The sequence below is a fragment of the Strongylocentrotus purpuratus genome, unplaced genomic scaffold (genome assembly GCF_000002235.5).
Source record: "Strongylocentrotus purpuratus isolate Spur 01 unplaced genomic scaffold, Spur_5.0 spur5_scaffold_17, whole genome shotgun sequence".
NCBI lineage: Eukaryota > Metazoa > Echinodermata > Echinoidea > Camarodonta > Strongylocentrotidae > Strongylocentrotus > Strongylocentrotus purpuratus.
Window position 1 is genome coordinate 28551735 of NW_022145602.1, and position 19344 is coordinate 28571078.

The window sequence follows — 19344 nt, forward strand, 5'->3', positions numbered from 1 at the left end:
GAAATCGAGAGAAGCCCGATTCAGATCCGGTTCGCGATTCACGACAAAGAAGACGAAATACTTTATGCATGGCTGATCGTTAACGAAACAGAGTTAAGTCTTTAAGACTTTAAACAATTAGAAGTTTTGGATTCATGGCTCATTTTTCCTGATTTAAGTTTCATATGAAAGGGCAGAAAATAGACATTCTACAAATGTGATTTTTGTTTTGAAATTCAGATACCGTCCGCCAAATGGCTTTTCGGTACCATCTCTTTGAATTGTGTTTAATCACTCATGCATAAAATATGCATAATACGAGTTGCATCAAATGAAGAAGAGGATCTAAGCTTTTCAAACTGTGTAATTTATTGATTATAATTGTGATAAAGTTATGATAAAACATCGATAATTCTCGGTTTCGTGTTTTCTGGGACGCACTGTCTAGTACCGTACGTAAGCGCACATCGGCAAAATTGTCTAATTCTTCTTCTAGGTCAAGATTTCCTAAATCTCCATTGTCGTTATCGCTGTCCGATGTGTTTCCTTCTTCTATCTCCTCAAAACACAAATCATGTATTCTTTCGTCCATATCGATATTTCTAGGAGATTTTGATGAAGGAAAACTACGTCGGCTATGAATGGGTACGGCACTTAATGCAATACAAGTGATTTTCACACACACGGCATCGCGCACCGTCGTCAATGAGATCAGTTGAGCGGTCCATTGTTCATTCCGTGACGTCACTGAAAATTCAGCTGTATTACGATCGTTTTGTGGGTCTTTAGTGGGTTGAATATTCGTCAATGTTAATATTTAAAAACAATTCTCGCTCGTATTTACAAGTTGAACAGATGTGATATTCTTACTCAGTGTAATTTTACGATTGCAATAATACCAAATTATCAGTCAAGTCCTAATTCCTATTTGTTTGTTTTTACTGTCAATATTGTACTATCTTAATAATATTTATGTAAAAGTAATATTTCGATGTTACTGTTTTTTTTACTATGGAATTAAAAAAATACTGAACTTGAACTTGAAGTTCAAAGTCAATGAACGTTATCTTTAAACGTATGAATTAATCGCCGGGGAAGAAGGTGAAATATAAAAATGGAGAGAGAGAGAGAGGGTAGAAGAGAGAGGGAGAGAGAGAGAGAAAGAGAGAGAGAGAGAGAGAGAGAGAAGTGAAAAAAGATGATATATCCCCCATTTCTTTCCTTAATATTTCCCACCCATTTTTTTCCCACCCAGTCAAATTTCGTTTCTTGTGATGCGAACACCTTTAGCAAACATTGAATTTCCTTTCCCACTCTCAACCCAGGTAAAGCACATATCCCGGTATGAACTGATTCCTTGAATATATTCAGCGTCTTTTGGGGAACCTGGTCAAAGACAGAGTAATAGTATAGGAATATGTAGGCGCATTTAAGGAGTCACAGTCAAGCCGTTTAAGGACTTGACTGAAAATGCAAAGGTCATGGGTTCGATCTTCGACACTGCACCCATGTCCTTCGGCAAGACATCAATCTTCAATTGCTTACCCACACCAAAGAGAGAAATGTGTGTGGCATCACTGCTACCATCACGGTAAGAATACTCCACCTGGAATAGAAATGGCGAACATTCTGTGCTTTAATGAATTCAATGGCCGGGTGATAATGAAATCTGTATAGCATATTACAAGCGGCAGTCCGTCCTTACCGCTATATTAATCCAGCTTAATAATTTTTATGTTATTATCTATATTATTACTTCTATAAATTTGTTTTTATCATTATAATATTATTATTATTATTTTACATTATTAGTATCATTGTTATTATCAATGTTATTAGTATTACTATTATTTTTTCCCTGATCAATAACACTATAGGATGAATGTTCGCATTATAAATGTAGTGTTTTGCTCTCTTAAAGGTACTTTATCCAATTTGCAGGCCAACAAAATGAAAAGGTTAAATTCCGATGGCATTTGAAAGATAATACCTAAATAACGTGGAACTTCCCTCAAAACGAAAGGGCTTGAAAATGTTTTTGAGTGGGAAAATAACAACCGTTAGTTGTCGAATCGACCTTAGTGATTGCAATCCATTTAGTAATAGTCTAATTTTCAGACCTTTGTACCGAATGGCCGTACATTTTATGCTGCTCCTCAAAGATTCAATCAGTTTAAGTTTTGGTCATTACAAGAAGTAGGTTATTGATTAATGCTCATTTTATGTATGTTTTACCAAAGATAAACAAAGAAGTCTGTCAGTCACCCAATCGTGTCTGACGTTAAAGTTTAGAAAGTTAACGGGTTCCCTTACATATTTTGAAAACTAGGACACTGCTCGTTTAAATTTCACAGATAGGACGTACGTGACGTATTCATAATTCCTGCAAAGTTCTACAGAATATGATGTCGGCTGCAAATTGGACATAGTGCCTTTAAGAGACGCCTACGCAGTCTCATATCGACGCCATTAATTTCTTTTAGTCTCATTTATGTAATTGATGATGGCAAGGTAAATTACATGTGATTTTTCATTTCGCCTATATAGCATGTATTTTGATAGTGTGACCGCACTCTCAGTAGACCATGCAGAGTTGGAATTATATTTCTGAGCGCCGCGAGGCAGCAGAGGGGGGGGGGGGGGGGGGTAGATACGGCTGAAGGAGGCAACTACAACAATTATACACAAATTCCGTAAGGCGTCAAACGAATCAGGGATACATTGAAGATAGATGTTATTTTAATCTTGCCAGTAGTAGCGGCAGGTTTCTAAAAAACAGCCCCAACTCTATTTCTAACCCCAACCCAAATCCTAACCCAATCTGATGCACATGCTACAGTACAGTATGTAAATGGATGCTCAGGGAATATCATTTTCACACACTCAAATCACAAAAAGTGAATATTAGCTTCATAAAATGAGATAGCATATTTATTACAAAGTAATAAGTGACAACATTGAAGTGACTCGGTAACATTGTTGAAGGTTGATGAAAAAAAATTGTGTAATTTTTGTATGAAATGTTACTTATTATATTCCTTCTACTGTACTAACCCTCAAACAAACAAAAAAATCCCGAGAAAATCCTCAAACCACAAAGATATTTATGGTTTTCCATGAAGGTGTCACTGTACAACACCTTCTAACAATAACAGTAAATTCTCCCAACCGTTTTTATTTGAAAATAAGTCATAACACAGGTTATACAAAATCTGTCAACACTAAAATGTCTGGCATGGTATATAGAGCCAATTCATTGATTTGTGACAATTTACATTCATCTAAAATGTAATTAAATCGATCAGATCTTTTTCCCCAATTGTTATCGTTAATAATGGTCCGTTTTCACTCAAATTTTCAGATTATCTTTAATTGTACATATAGCATTAAAATCAATACCTTAACACCATTTTACCTCATCTGAACAATGTTAACAAGTCCCCTTAAAACAAAAAGAAACAGTAACATACTCAAATCACGGAAAAACAAAACAAAATCTAACAAAGTCAAACCTTTTTTAAGGGCCATTATAATGGAATCTATTTACACGCTTGTCATATAAATGAAGTTTCGCTTTGTAAGAAAACATTTTTGAGATAGAGAGATAATCTAAATAAAGAAGAAATTATTTCCAAATGTAAAAAAAAGAATTAAAAAAGAAGAAAATAAACAGAAAACAGAGAAGGGGATAAAAAAAAAAGGTAGAGCATAGGGGTCGAACATTATTAGTGTCTAAAGTGCAATAAGATTCCGATATTAATTTGCCAATGCCACGGGTGTTTTGAAACACGAATGAATGATGTGTTTATTCTATACACAAGAAGTTATTACACAGAGGAGCTGTATGTTTTTAGAGGCTATGAATTCATTCAGAATCTCACGGGAGAGTATAGATTTATTACCAGACCAGGGGAGTGTTTCACAAAGACCTAGATCGACTTTCAGTTGGACTTAACTATGGCAGGCCGTTCATGCCACTGTTTGCTCTCACCATTTACTGGCAATTATTTCTCAAGGGACGTACAAATCATGGTTACAAATCTACACAATTCATAACATGTAGTTTTTAGCTTCTACCAACTTTAAATTTGTTATGCAAGCTTTTGTCCACTCCTGTGGACTTTCTCATGCTCAAAACTACATGTTATCATTATCCCCAACTGATGAAAGTGTTCTGTATTACACAATTTATATTTGTTGAAAATTCATTATTGAAGGAAAAAATATTATCTAAAAATCATAATGGTGAGAGCAAACAGTGGCATGAACGGCCTACCATATTTAAGTCCAACTTGAAGTCGATCTTATTTTTGTGAAACGCTCCCCAGGTCCCGATAAAGACGGAGCGCTATTTTCATTTATTTTCTTCACATGTTATTGAATGATCAACAATGTATGTTGTGTTGTTGGCTTCTTATTTTATGTTTGATTATGCACTAGACTGTTGGGTAATGTTCCATAACTGAAAAAAAGCCATAACCGCCTACAGGCATGATTACAATCAATCTTGTTTTATAGTCAGAAAAGATTCTGATAATCAGAACAATACTTTAATATTGAATTGTCTGGTTTCTTTTAAGTATTTATGGCACTAAAAGGGTTAATACATACATCCAATCAATATAGTGCATTATTAGGAAGCATTGGGAGAATATCAATATTGCTAGCGTTCAGAAGTAATCACCGAATGATACTCCTGTAGAAATAGCATGTTTTACATTGCGTAGAGAGTAACGAAACATGCATGGGCACGAAAATGAATTCGTAATTATCCACACGTTTGATGAGACGATATATCCATTAAATCTTTTATGATAACGATCGCAACTACTTCCAAAATTCAACTCTAGGGAAATGTCACTAACATATTATATATCCCTAAGCAATCGTGTTCAAACTATACAATACTTTGCTGTTATGTTTAGACTACGTACCGCGTCGCTGTCATGTTCAGATTACGTACTTAGTCGCTGTCATGTTCAGATTACGTACTTAGTCGCTGTCATGTTCAGACTACGTACTACGTCGCTGTCATGTTCAGACTATGTGCCACGTCGCTGTCTTGTTTAGACTACGTATCGCGTCGCTGTCATGTTCAGACTACGTACTTAGTCGCTGTCATGTTCAGACTACGTACTACGTCGCTGTCATGTTCAGACTACGTCCTACGTTGCTGTCATATTCAGGCTACGTACCACGTCGCTGTCATGTTCAGACTACGTACTTCTACTAATACTAACACGGTGAGGGAGAGCTGTAGAAGGAATGAAAATTAACAAGTACAACGATGATGGTGGAATGCGTCCTAATGTCTCTAGGGATTTACGTTACCAATACATGTAAAAACCGATCGGAAAGGTTTTCTAAAAATCAACTTCGGGCAATTTCAAAAGCTTTTTTTACATCACCCTTTGAAACTTTCGGGAATTCATCATTATACGTAGGGCATCATGTCCACATGATGTACAAATGTTTAGAAACTTCCATTTACTTGATTTGTGTAAAAGTCCTTGCGATCGCGTTGTATTGAGTTGAACAGTGTATTTTTCATACACTAACGTCAAGCAGGGACCCGTTTCACAAAGCCTTTTTCCAATGACAAATGACAAAAATCAGTGACAAATCTGCTGATAACCAATCAGAAGCAAGGATTTCAGTAGCTTATAACAAAAACTGTCATTTGACACTGATGACAAGTTTTCTGAAACGTCAAGCAGTTCAGAGCTTGGAGCCCTCGATTCGTACATGCGGTTAAAACCACGCGCGTAAAGACACTTAATTTCCCAGTCGATTAAAGTGGGTCCTCTCATTCTCGCATTCGGATAATTTTAGCAGAGATACCTACACAAACATATCCGTAAGGTCAAGTACTGCTTATGCAAACAGACAGGTTCAATGGACGTCGAGCTAAGAGAGAGAGAGAGAGAGAGAGTATGTGTGTGTGTGGGTGTGTGTGTGTGTGCGTGCGTGTGTGTGTGTGTGGAAGAGAGAGAGAGAGAGAGTGCGTGTGTATGTGTGTGTGTGTGTGAGAGAAAGAGAGAGAGAGAGATTGGGTGTAGGTTGGGGCAAAGAGGAAGAAAAAGAGAGAAAGGAATAAATAGATAGATACATAGGCAGAGAGATAAATAGATACATAGACAGATAGCTTGATAGATATATAAATATATACATAGCTTGATAGATAGATAAGTATATACATAGACAGGTAGATAAATAGATAGATGGATAGATAGATAGATAGATACATAGGCATATATATGCATAGGTAGATACATAGAGAGTTATATAGATACATAGACAGATACATCGATAGACAAATGTATAAATATGTTCATGGATAGAAAGATAGATAGTACATAAATGTACATAGTAACCTAAATATAAAGAGTAGAACAGGAAGAAGGGAAAAGCAAAGCAAGTAGAGATATATGATTTAGTAACTTTCTAATTTCGTTATTAAATTATCTATTCATTCCTTTATTCATTTATTTTATTTTTTATTTCATTATTTATCCATCTATAAGCCTATGTATATTTAAGTATCAGTTTTTTTTTATTTAATTTGATATAAAATATTTGCGTGTCTTTACCAACGTTCCCCGCTGATGTGCTCTTTTGTTTTCTTTGTCGCTGGGTTTCTGAAATAGGCCAGTCGATTTGGTCGGCCAGATTTGATCATCCGACAGTTTGACAGATCTTCATTCGATGAATCTTAATTATTTCTTAATTAATTCTTGATATATGAATCTTCATTTGATATGTTTGTATCGGGGTCAGGAGAGATCTAAGCAATGTCCCATGCCTTAGTTGAATCCTTGTTGGAACAATTTTTCTTTCATTTTCTTTTTTCACACAAATATACCCCATATTTGTCTCAAGGGGAGTGGCCAAAGTTGTTTGTATTTTTTAAGATTTATTTCATTATTATTTGAAGGGGCAGGGACGGGAGAGAGAAGAGAGAAACAGATAGATACATAGCTAGATAAGGAGGTGTGGGGGTGTAATTATGTTTTATTTTTATTGCGTGTGGTTGTGCGTGTGTGTGGGTGTGAGAGAGAAAGAGACACAGATAGAGAGAGAGAGAGAGAGAGAGAGAGAGAGAGAGATAAAGGGAGATTGGAGTTGTTCTAAAAGTACGTGCGAATAGGAGAGTGAGTTGGTGAAAGAGAAACGACTGCGATTCCAATGACTTACAAGTAGGTCCTCTCAAGTTGGCGCTCTACAAAAAACGCGCCAAGTTTACAATCACTCTTTTTCGGATATCGGAAAGGAGGAGAAAGAGGTTGTTTTGATTTTTGTTTAAAATTGTTGAAATCAACATAGTGACAATTCTCATCGGATTCGTTTCTGTCCAATAGTCCTATATTAACGTTAATGAGGATAGGAAAATAAGCATGCAATTCCACGAAAAATATAGATTTAATACAGCAATAAGGTATTTAAAAAAAATAGTAGTAGTAGTAATACTTCTACCAGTGTTAATAATACTTATACTAACACAACAGCGACTGCAATGCCAATAATAATTATGATTGTAATAATAATAATACTACTAGTAATAATAACAATAATAATAATAATAATAATAATATTAATAATAATAGTTATAAAAAAAATACTAAAACTAATAATTATAACAATAGTCATGATGGTAATAATAATGATAATGATAATCATGATGAGAATAATAATTTCAAAACAGATAATAATAATAATGAAAAAATAATGATGACGATGATGAAAATAGTAGGTATCAAAACATTAATATAATTCCTTATTTGTTATGGCGCCAATGGGAGCATTATCCTATATGATAATTATAACAATAGTCATGATGGTAATAATAATGACAATGATAATCATAATGAGAATAATAATTTCAAAACAGACAATAATAATAATGAAAAATAATGATGACGATGATGAAAATAGTAGGTATCAAAACATTAATATAATTCCTTATTTAATATGGCGCCAATGTGAGCATTATCCTATATGATATGTTTCATTAATACCAAAAACGCAAGAGCAATATTAAAGGCCGTCGGTACTAGTATAGCTAGGAGGGATTAGACCACCCAGGGTCGTCACTGACAGGTGGCTATCTCATCAACTCAGCTCTCAATAAACATAAGAAAAGAGGATCATGGGGAACCAATGGTCACCGATTAGACAGTGGGGCTTTGAACAAATATCTTCTTTTTTTTTTTTTAAGATAAAGAATGTGGGAAAAGAAGCACAACGAGATCATAACAGGAAGGGGCATTTTGAGGAAAATAAGAAAGGGCAAAACTTTAGACAAATAGGTATTCATAATGTTAGAGTGAGTTATTTTCTCCTTCAAACAAAGGGGATACTAGACGTATGTGGAGGTATCAAATTAAATGGAAATCAAATACACCTTGCCCCCTCCTGCACTTGAGCTACTAGAGTGAACCTGGTTATATTGACATATTTCAAAGTGTGCATACATCCGATTGAGATAAGCGACAGCTTCATTTGGTCACCTTCTCCCTTCTCTCTCCCCCTGCGTCAAACTTTATTTTCAATGACCCAATTGTCGGTTTACGCCCACCTCCATACGTATTTGTATATCCTTAGAGTTTTTTTTTTTTTTTTTTTTTTTTAAATTAAAAAAAAAAAGTCCTCTTACCCCCCCCCCCCGCTTATTCAGTCGCTGCGAAATTTTCGGCCCGATTTTATAATGTTAACCCCCCCCCCCTTGAAAAAAAAATCCTTCGTACGATACAGGTTACGGTAACATAGCATTTGCACAATTGAACCGAGCAACTCCTACGATTTTCTTGATTCAAAATGAAATAATTTTTTCCTATTTGAATATATATTTCTGAGAGGGGGAAACTAAAATATTTGGAGTGATCTAAATTCTATTCAAATTGGCGAGTTTCTGTTTAAAACTAGTCAATAGCTGTTTCATTTGTAAATATAAATGAATCGGCAAGAGAGAATGGAAAATGTGGCTTATCATATTAATTTTGACAAAACTTTCGTTTAACTACACATGTACATACATATCAATACCTGCAAGAGTGGAACAGTTCTGTGATGCATGGGAGCTACACACGACCGGACGTTATTCCTCGCAGAAGATCATGACTTGCATCTAACACGAGAGTTACTCCAACTTTTGGTGAACATCCCATGATAAGGCAAAAGTTTTCTCATATATTGTAGCGACAAAAGTGTTTATATAGTATCCATATTTGTAATTACCGAAGGGAGAAGTTGTCTTGCTTGTTTATTCCAAGGTGATCACCTCTTGCGAATGTAGAACTATCCTCTAAACAATCAAAACTTGTGTGTGGCTGAATCATCCCTAGCACCAGAGCAGAGAATCGACATACTTCAACCATGGAAACGATCGAAAGGATTTTCCATCTGTTATTTCAGATCTACCGCTGTACCTTACTACCTGGTATATTATGTGAACATCGAGCATATCACTATCCATCACGAGCCGTGAATGACGTGGGAGAGAGAGAGAGAAGGAGAGAGAGAGAGAGAAGGAGAGAGAGAGAGAGGGTGAGAGAGAGAGAGAGAAAAAGAAAAAAAGAGGCAGCGAAGAATAAATAAATGGAGATAGAAGGAGAGAGAAAGAGCCAGAAAGAGAGAGAGAGACAGAAGGAGAGAGAGAGAGAGAGGTATAACAAAAAATAGAAAGAGGGAGGGAGAAGTAGAGAGGGAGTATTAGCAATTAAGAGAAGAAGAGAGAGAGAGAGAGAGAGAGAGAAGGAAAACGAGAGACAGATAGAGAGAGAGAGAGAGAGAGAGAGAGAGAGAGGGGATGGAAGTGAAGCTTAAAGTTTATTTGTTCTACATTCGCATAACTTTAATTCCTATTCATATGAAACTGTAGAGTAACAAAGCAAGCCTGGAAAACTAAAGAAAAGTATTGTGAACGGTAACAAGCTTGGCGTTTCGAGGGAAGTGTAGACACAACAGCCAATTCATGTGAAGTAAGGAGTCTCAATATAAGACATATCTTGTACAAGATATATAGTGGGCAAGGGGAGATGGGAACAGAAGAGAGAAAAAGATAGGAGACAGGAAGAGAGAAAGAGAAGAGAGGAGTTAATACGAAATGAAAGAAAGGGGGAGGGTCGTGACACGATGGAGAGAGGGCAATAATGTACCTTATAATAGTCAAAGAGACAAAACGAGTGAGACACCACATAAGAGAGAAAGAGGAAACGAGAGAAAATATAAAAAAGAAAGAAAGACAGAGAGAAGGTGAGAGAGAGAGAGAGAGATGAATAGATAGAGTGACAGACAACGAGAGAGAGCGAGAGAGAGAGAGGGAGAGAGAGAGAGAGAGAGGGGGGGGGATGGGAGGGGAGGCACAATATTTTCCTCGCAATTTCAAGAGATTTGTTTTATATCCATCTGAGGAATTTGTTTTAAAGAAGTGATGACAGCTCTGTGAAAACTACCCTGACCTTGCTGCAGGTATGTCTTTATGGTGAGACCTTGATCCTTGAAAGGTCTTTCTAAGAATATTGTTGCCTTGCTTCTCAACATATTTTCTTCATTTTTTACTTTCGCGTTTAGGTACAATCCTCAGAGTTTGAAAGCCATGTGTCTCGACTTGATGATTTTTCTGCATCTCACTCATTTTCTTTCTTTCGTTAAAGTTCGAGATCATGGTGAGTTTCTTTAAAGTGAAATACATGTATCTCCATTTGCCGATTCCCAAGTATATATCAACCATTTAGTCTTGTGTGTGCGCGCCCTAAGATGTGGGTGTACGCGTGTGTGTTTTTTGGTGTGCGTGTTCCAGCTGAGTGTGTGTAATTCAATGTGTAACCAGGAGAGAGGTGATTCACTAACTAGGATCAATATTCTTCCTATACGAGCGATTTCGGGGATTGACATTAGTCCCGGCTTCATATTAATCCCAACTCACCAGTTCACTTTACTGCTATTAGGCTAAGATCAATTTTACGTTCCGATTTATGAATATTCAAGTGCGCAATCAATCAACCAATCAGGAAAATGCAAGCCCGGTGCTTATAAATAACTTGAAGGCAATAAATAGCCATTTGTGAACGAGGATAATGTTTTTGTTGTTGTAATTGACCTAGACTTTATATTCGAAAGACATTATGATCATATTATGTGATAAACCCTCCCCCTTTTCAATATACTGAACCTATATCAATTCGAAAGCACATTTATCATATCATAACTTCATTTCATATTCCGGACAGATGAGTGATCAAAAATAGGCACCCCTTACGGTTACAAAGCAACAAATGTGAACGACACACACAGATGTAAATCTGCTCTTTTAATGTTCGAGGGTACAATATTTTAATATTTTTTCAAGTTCATGCCATTTAATAAAACTGATTATTTGAGAAACATTGTTAGTGTCATTTGTTAGTGGTAGTCCTAAGGTAAAAGTATAAACCAAATGTTTTGCTTTACTTTACTTTGTAATCCTGTTCTGGTTGTTCGAATTTTTTTGTTCCACTTTGTCCCGGGTGAAATGGGCGTATCCGGACACCTACCCCCTGGACATCCACCTCCGGATACCCCCCCCCCCTCCCAATCAACTACCCCCTATAGGACAACTACCCCCAGGGCAACCACCCTCTAGGACGACTACCCCCAGGCAACTACCCCCTAGGACAACTACCCCCTAGGACAACTACCCCCGGACAACTACCCCCGGACGACTACCCATAGGACAACTACCCCCAGACAACTAACCCCATATGATAGTTGTCCGGGTGTAGTTGTCCTAGTGAATAGTTGTCGTAGGGGGTAGTTGTTTGGGGGTTAGTTGTCCGGGGGTAGTCTTCCAAGAGGGTGGTTGCCCTAGGGGGTAGTTGTCCTAGGGGGTAGTTGACTGGGGGTGGTTATCCGGGAGTGGATGTCCAGGGGGTAGGTGTCCTAGAACCCCAAAATGGGACGTGTATTAATACACCTTACGCCATCCGAAATCGTCGCGATTTAGCAGCGTCATTCCTGATCGATCGAGGCCTTGTAGAAGTGATGATATTGTTCCAGCACAGTACTACAAGCTACGGATTTTCATTGTGTAAGCTGCATGAAACACAAAAATTTCCTTACACTAATGTATGGTAAATTCCATGATAAAGATGGTACGTTGACGTGCGTGATATCGTAAAACCTTTACTCTGTAGGCCTACTTGTTTTTAAAAGGTCTTAAAAATACATGCGTAATGTTTGTTTTTCAGGGTGTACTTACCCTTTAATGTCCTTACTAATTATGCCAAAGTCTAGTTTACGACTGCTTAACGTGTATAATTGAATTTTCAATGAGAGTGACTTTATTAGACTTCTGTATTTTTAACAAAGTTACTAAATTTAAAAGTCAAACAAACGCAATTTCTTCAAATGCTGCCATTTTTTCTCCATGAGCAGCACCACAACAAAAAATTACACAAACTAACATTAAACATCTCAATAAGCTGTACCCTCAGACCACAGTCATCGGGGATGCTTGTCTGTGGCAAAAGAACAGTACAACAGGTGTACATGAAACCTAGCCTCTGTGATGATATACATGTTGAAATAACCTTCACAATATACTCTGAAAATTGAGGTACAACAAACCGACAAGAGGGCGCAAACGATAATTTACAAGGTTGTTTTCTACAAACAGGCTATGTCCAGATTCTGTCCGTTTTTATATATGTTTTATTCTTCGATCATCTTTGTCCTCGTCCCTTACACGTATCCCACATCGATCGCGCGACCCCCGAACATACACCTGGTGAAAGCGTGAAAGGGTGAGAATGAAGATTTGTAAGATTGTAAGATTGTAAGATTGTAAGATTGTAAGATTGTAAGATTGTAAGATTGTAAGATTGTAAGATTTTATTGACTCTATCGACCCCCTCTCGGGGTATGAGAGTACCAACATATTTACAACATAGTATCAATATAACAATAGTATACCAATGATAAACATGGGATAACATGTAAATTGATAAACATAATAAGATAATATAAACAAAGACAAACATGTGATAATAATTATGAACAATAATAAACATGTGATAATATGAACAATAATAAACATGTGATAATATGAACAATGATAAACATGTGATAATACAAATAAACATATTTACAAATCAAGGCGAACTGGGCAATTCACCCTCCTACCGCTACGAGTATGCCTAACAACATTGCTTATTTGTGAGCTATCATTTACAGTATTACCATCTACCCTTGAATCTTTTGAAAAATATGACATAATGGTTCTAACAAATTTTGCTAATTTCTTTAGCTGGCAAACGTGAGCTGTATTAAAAACCTTATCCATGTGCAACGCACTTGGTCTTAAGCTACTACCACACAAGTTATTTGGTATATACATTTTTCTTTCATTTTGAAAGAATGGACATACAAAAATATAATGAAATTCATCACCAATATCTGTTGGTGTACAGAGTGGGCATTGCAAATCATCTACTACATTTGCATCAAATCTACCTTTATTAACTGGTAATATTTGTGTTCTGCATCTAAATTTACTTAAAGTTATTGCTTCCTTCTGACATAATATCTGCAGGTATTTTTCATAAACCAACTCATTCTTAAACATCCTATAGTTCGTGCAAATACGATTTGACCAGGTAGCTGCGCTCCATTCCTGAATAGACATGTCAGAAAGCCTGGTTTTCATAGTATTCATAATCCAGGCAGCACTATATACTTCTCCTTGAGCTCGCCAGACGTTCCCAAGTCCTGCATAGTCAAAACTGTCTGCAAGAAACTCGACCCATTGTGACTTTATATGAACTAAACTTTGTCCTTCACTTTGCAACTGCAAATATAAATTCGAAACCCAAACTAAATAAATATACCTGACGCTCAAATACTACAACTGCATAACCACAGACAATAAACCTGTACAGTGGTGAGATATTTATGACCTCCTTCTAGATGTTCCTAAAAAAGGCTACCTACTCTAAAAGGCAAAGACTGTCTCCATGTTAGCGTTGATTTCTCAGCTGACTGGGCGCGCGACACGGAAACAGTCATTGGATTAGAGTACCGAAGCTGTGCATCATACACATTTATTTGTTTCGAATTTCTCAATTTGAACTTTATTTTCAGAAAGAGCATCATAAAGAATTTCCAAATGTTGAAAACCAATTGAATATGTTAAGTACTGGCTGAGATATAAAGACAAACGGCCAGAGAAACGTAGAAAACAACCTTGTAAATCATTATTTCCCGCAATTATCCTATGTGCTCTTTAGTCGGTTAAAGGCTAAACGGGGAGGGGGTGGGGGTTGGGGTGGGGAGTGAGCGCTCATTTTCCCCTCAAAATCTACCCCCCCCCCCTTGAGCAAAATAAAAACATTGTTTACTTTTGGGGGGCAGGGGGCTATAATAAAACACAGGTAAAGGGTGTCTTTAACATTCTAGAACACCCCCCCCCCCTGTGTTCTAGAATTTTAAAGACACCCTGTACTTGTGTTCCATGTTTGAAACTCCCCCCCCCCCTTGATACGCCAATGTGTGAGAGTAAACAGCAACCCTTCTGCCTCGCAATGGTGTTGGTCATTATTTAGGTTAATAATTACGTTAATAACATCTAATGTCTTACTCCTGATACCGTCAGCCGACACGTGCAAATATTGATTGTACGATTAGGAGACACCATGACCCCAATTATTGGTGGCTAGCTTCATCCATATTGGTCTCGTGCTTTGAATGAATAAGTGGAAGCTATACCATTGAATGGAAGTTGGCCGGAATCCAGCCGGAAAACCAATTTGAAGAATGTGAAAAGTATAAGGGTCTAAGATTAAAATTGGATTAATGCAACTAAAAAAATTATTTATTCACCTGAATTTTAACAAAAACGAACAAAAATAATGAATTATATTAATATTTATATTAAACTAGAAAATTTAAGGTTAAAAAAGACAGTCATTTTCCTATTACTCTCTATGTGTAATACATATATAGAACAATCGGTGGGGGGGGGGGGGGGGGTGGGGGGAATTTGGATCGGTCCGCTAGCGCTCAGAGAAAATACGTATTAAAGAGATTAATGGAAGTTCAAGAACAAGGTCTGATCTTTCGAAAAAATGACATTTTATCAAAAGTTAGATGGTTCTTCGATAGCGGACTAGTCTTCCTGCAGACGGTCATTTTCCTAACTCTACGTGAACAACCTACAATGTATGGGACAATCGGAGGGGGAGGGGAGTAACTTTGGATCGTCCGCTAGCGCTCAGAGAAAATACGTATTAAAGAGATTAATGGAAGTTCAAGAATAAGGTCTCATCTTTCGAAAAAATGACATTTTATCAAAAGTTAGATGGTTCTTCGATAGCAGAGTAGTCTTCCTGCACACGGTCATTTTCCTAACTCTACGTGTACAACCTATGGGACAATCGGAGGGGGAGGGGGTAACTTTGGATCGGTCCGCTAGTGCTCAGAGAAAATACGTATTAAAGAGATTAATGGAAGTTCAAGAACAAGGTCTCATCTTTCGAAAAAATGACATTTTATCAAAAGTTAGATGGTTCTTCGATAGCGGATTAGTCTTCCTGCAGACGGTCATTTTCCTAACTCTACGTGAACAACCTATGGGACAATCGGAGGGGGGAGGGGGGTAACTTTGGATCGGTCCGCTATAGTCCTCAGAGAAAATACGTATGAAAGAGATTAATGGAAGTTCAAGAAAAAGGTTTCATCTTTTGAAAAAATGACATTTTATCAAAAGTTAGATGGTTCTTCGATAGCGGACTAGTCTCCCTGCAGACGGTCATTTTCCTAATTGTACGTGTACAACCTACGGGACCATCAGAGGGGGGGGGGGGGGGGGGGGGGGAGGAGGGGTAACTTTCGATTGGTCCGCTAGAGCTCAGAGAAAATACGTATTAAAGAGATTAATGGAAGTTTAAAAACAAGGTTTAATCTTTCGAAAAAAACGGTTATGGTCGTAGCGATCTTACCTATTAATGATATATCAGTTTTCGATATAATATTATTTAGACTTTTTAGACTTATTTAGACTTCTAGTCGTTTTGAGGTTATTTTATATGAGCGCTAGCGGATATTTTCAAAGTCACCCTTCCACGCCCTCTCCCCTTCCCTTGTTCTCATAATTGTGTATAACAATGGGAAATGGAAAGGGACCTAACTTACACACCGGAGATAGGGGTGCTTTCAATGGGAGGGGGCGAGCATATACGTGTACCCTAAATAACACTGAGTGGGGGGGGGGGGGGGGCGGGCCTTAGTCCCATATGAATAATACGTAGAGTATGGCAAGCACCGTCTATATCAGTTTTTCGACAGATTAGACCTTGAGCAGATTATAGACCCTCGATCCCCCTTCTCAAATAATTACCCTGTGTATTACACATAGATTGGGGGGGGGGGGTGGGACGACCGTCTGTAAAGAGAGTAGCTCGCTATTGCTGTACAGCTTTAAATGAATTATCATGAAATTAAGCGAATTTTTATGCTTGTTGATATCGGTTGTATTTCGAAAATGCTATCGCTCAAGACAGCTATCTTGAAGGATCTGAATTGCTTAAAACTGGAGAGCATGCGGGAGCTCGCCCTCGGGCCCCCAGAAGGGGTTGTGCCTGTGTTATACCCTCCAGTGGCTCTAAGGCAGGGCCCTGGACCCCACCCAAAGGGCTCGTGCTAATTAAGACAGCTATCTTGAAAGTTCTGAATTACTAAAACTCGAGAGCTTCTTGGCTCTCTGCTCCCTGGACCCCCGGAATGGGCTCTAGCTGCCCCTGCACCCAGTACACCAGGAAAGGGTAGCCCAGAGTGGAGCTTCTCAAAGTCCGGACCGCAGGGCATGTCAGTCCGGACCGCCCGGGTGTTCCTGTGTTTTTTTTTGTTTACCTTAAAAGAGAACCCACACAGGCCCTCTATCCGTTGATACAAAATGTGCAAATGGTGCCATAATTTATGTAGCGTCAAAAATCGTCGCGCTGCACACAGCTAAAATTAACATTTATCCCATATTATGTTCTGTAAACAATAAAGAATTGTCACTCCGCATATAATGTTAATTTGTATGAATTAATAAACCATTTGAGACATAGATATGAAATTTCATGGACTTATTCTTTCAGTTTTAGTCAAAGAATTTTCATCATTCCATGGCCGAGATACAATCCCCTTGGATCAGATATAGACCTTTTAGACTTTGTTAAACAAGGCTCATTTTCTTCAGTTTATAATTTCCAGTACTGTAAGTTTTAGGAGTAGATTGTCTGAACATTTTTGCATCATGGCGATGCTTTCGTCTTGTAATCACTAAATTTTTGCCAAAGTTTACTGATTTAAGTAGCTTACATGCCGTAAACTAATGTAATTTCCCCTCTGGTATTAGCTACGTACCAGTCTTCACTCTTGAAGTATTTATAAAATCACAAACTTATGTGTATGAAAGCAATTGATTAAAAAAAAAATGTGCCCATTGTTTAGGACCTTTTTACAGAATCACATCTTGACATTTAAGGAATAAGTTTGAGAACCACTTGCCTGGCTTAGAGTTTGTATCGCTCTAGACGGCTATCTTGCAGGTTAATATTTGCTCGACCCCGAGCGCGGCCGGGGGCTAACACATCCTGAACCCCACACTATACACGAATCCGATATCGCCCCAAGCTCCATCTCCAACGTTAGCGGCGCTATGTCCCGGGGGGGGGGGGGGGGGCTAGGGTACTCAGATTTAGTTTGGACTGGGGGGGGGGGGGGCGGCGGCTGAAGCGTCTAAACCCATGTCCATTTTAAGAGTCAGCAGAAAATAGTACCCATTATTAGGGGCTTCCATTCAAAACGCAACCCATGTTTAAAGGATTGCCGTATTTCATTGCATGAATGATTATACACTTTCACGTACTATAATTATAATCCCTTAATTTACTTAGAAACAGCTTTCTCAGTTTCCCTCTAATTTATTTCAAACGTTGCACACTTTCTTCTACTTCCCATCAGAGGCGGCGTTCCCGAGAGGGGAGGGGGCTGAGTGCCCCTTTTTATTCAAGTACCCCAAAAGTGCCATTTTTAAGTAAGAAAGTGCCGCTTCCCCTTTTAATAACTTTCTTTTCTAATAAGAGCCACTCCCACATTCCCATAAAAGCCCCTTCAAATCCCTTTTTCTTTCAACAAATGCACATTTTTCTTTATTAAAAGTGCCCCTTTCTCATTCTCATAAGTACCCCCTTTCAAGTGCGATAACCCTTTTCACCTCTGATTATTTCCCTTTTAACAATGATACGTGCCCCTTTTCTTTCAAATCGATCTATCCCCTTTTCATAAATGCCCCTATCAAAATCTGATGGATGCCCCATTTCCTTCAACAAAATAATGCCTAGTACCATTCTCATAAGTGCCTTATTTCATCCCTTGTGAGTGCCTCTTTTCAGTTATAAGAAGTGCCCCATGTTCACCTTTTATTATGTACTTAAACACGTGCTCCTTTTCTTTTCTAATAGGTGTCTTATCCCTTTCGAAAAGTGTCCCTTTTCCTTCTCATCATTAAACGTGCCTATAATTTAAAGCGACTAATAGCAATTTCACCCAAAGCTCGCTCGTTACACTCACTCGCATTTATAGATGATATAATTATGTAACTTATCAAAGGCCTTTACCGTCTTCCGTTTTGAGAATGTGCTTACAACCCCATCAGGATTGTTTTTTTTCTTCTCTTTTTAAGATGTATTTTTTTCGCACTGTGACCGATCAAATCCTAAAATGTTTCCTCGCTCGCTCGCAAATGATTGTTCAGACCATCACACCCAACTGCAAAGTATGATGCTTAAAGGGATAGTTGAGTTCTGTTGCAGAGGGCGCTACACAAAATAATTTTTTTGTGAGATAATGAAAAACTGAGTGTCAAATTTGAAAGAACATAATATTTAAATGACAAAATCATCTTTTTTTGATCAAAATCGAAAGAGAGGCGGCTGAAAGATAACGATTTCTAATACTTGTGTACCACCACAAATATTAGATATTTTGACAAATTTGAAAAAAACCGTTGAAAAAAACGAAATAACGCCTTTTACGTCGTATTTTGCTAATGCCGATGTTGGCTTTTTTGTTGGAATTTTCGTGTTGCTTATATTACCTACAATTAGCCGTCTCACGTATTGTTATTTTTAATTAAATAATTAATTAACGGTCGCCGTGTTTTTTTGAAAGTGGAGCTGAATTGGTATGATCGTATTGGCTAAATTTCAGACATTTGGGGGTCTAAAATTATCTTCATAGCAATTTTAGGTTCTAATACCCCATTCACAGTGGTTTTGAAATTTGTAGCGGCGTTGTAGCGGAGCGGCGACACCGCCATAACACCGCTACAAATGCATTCACAGT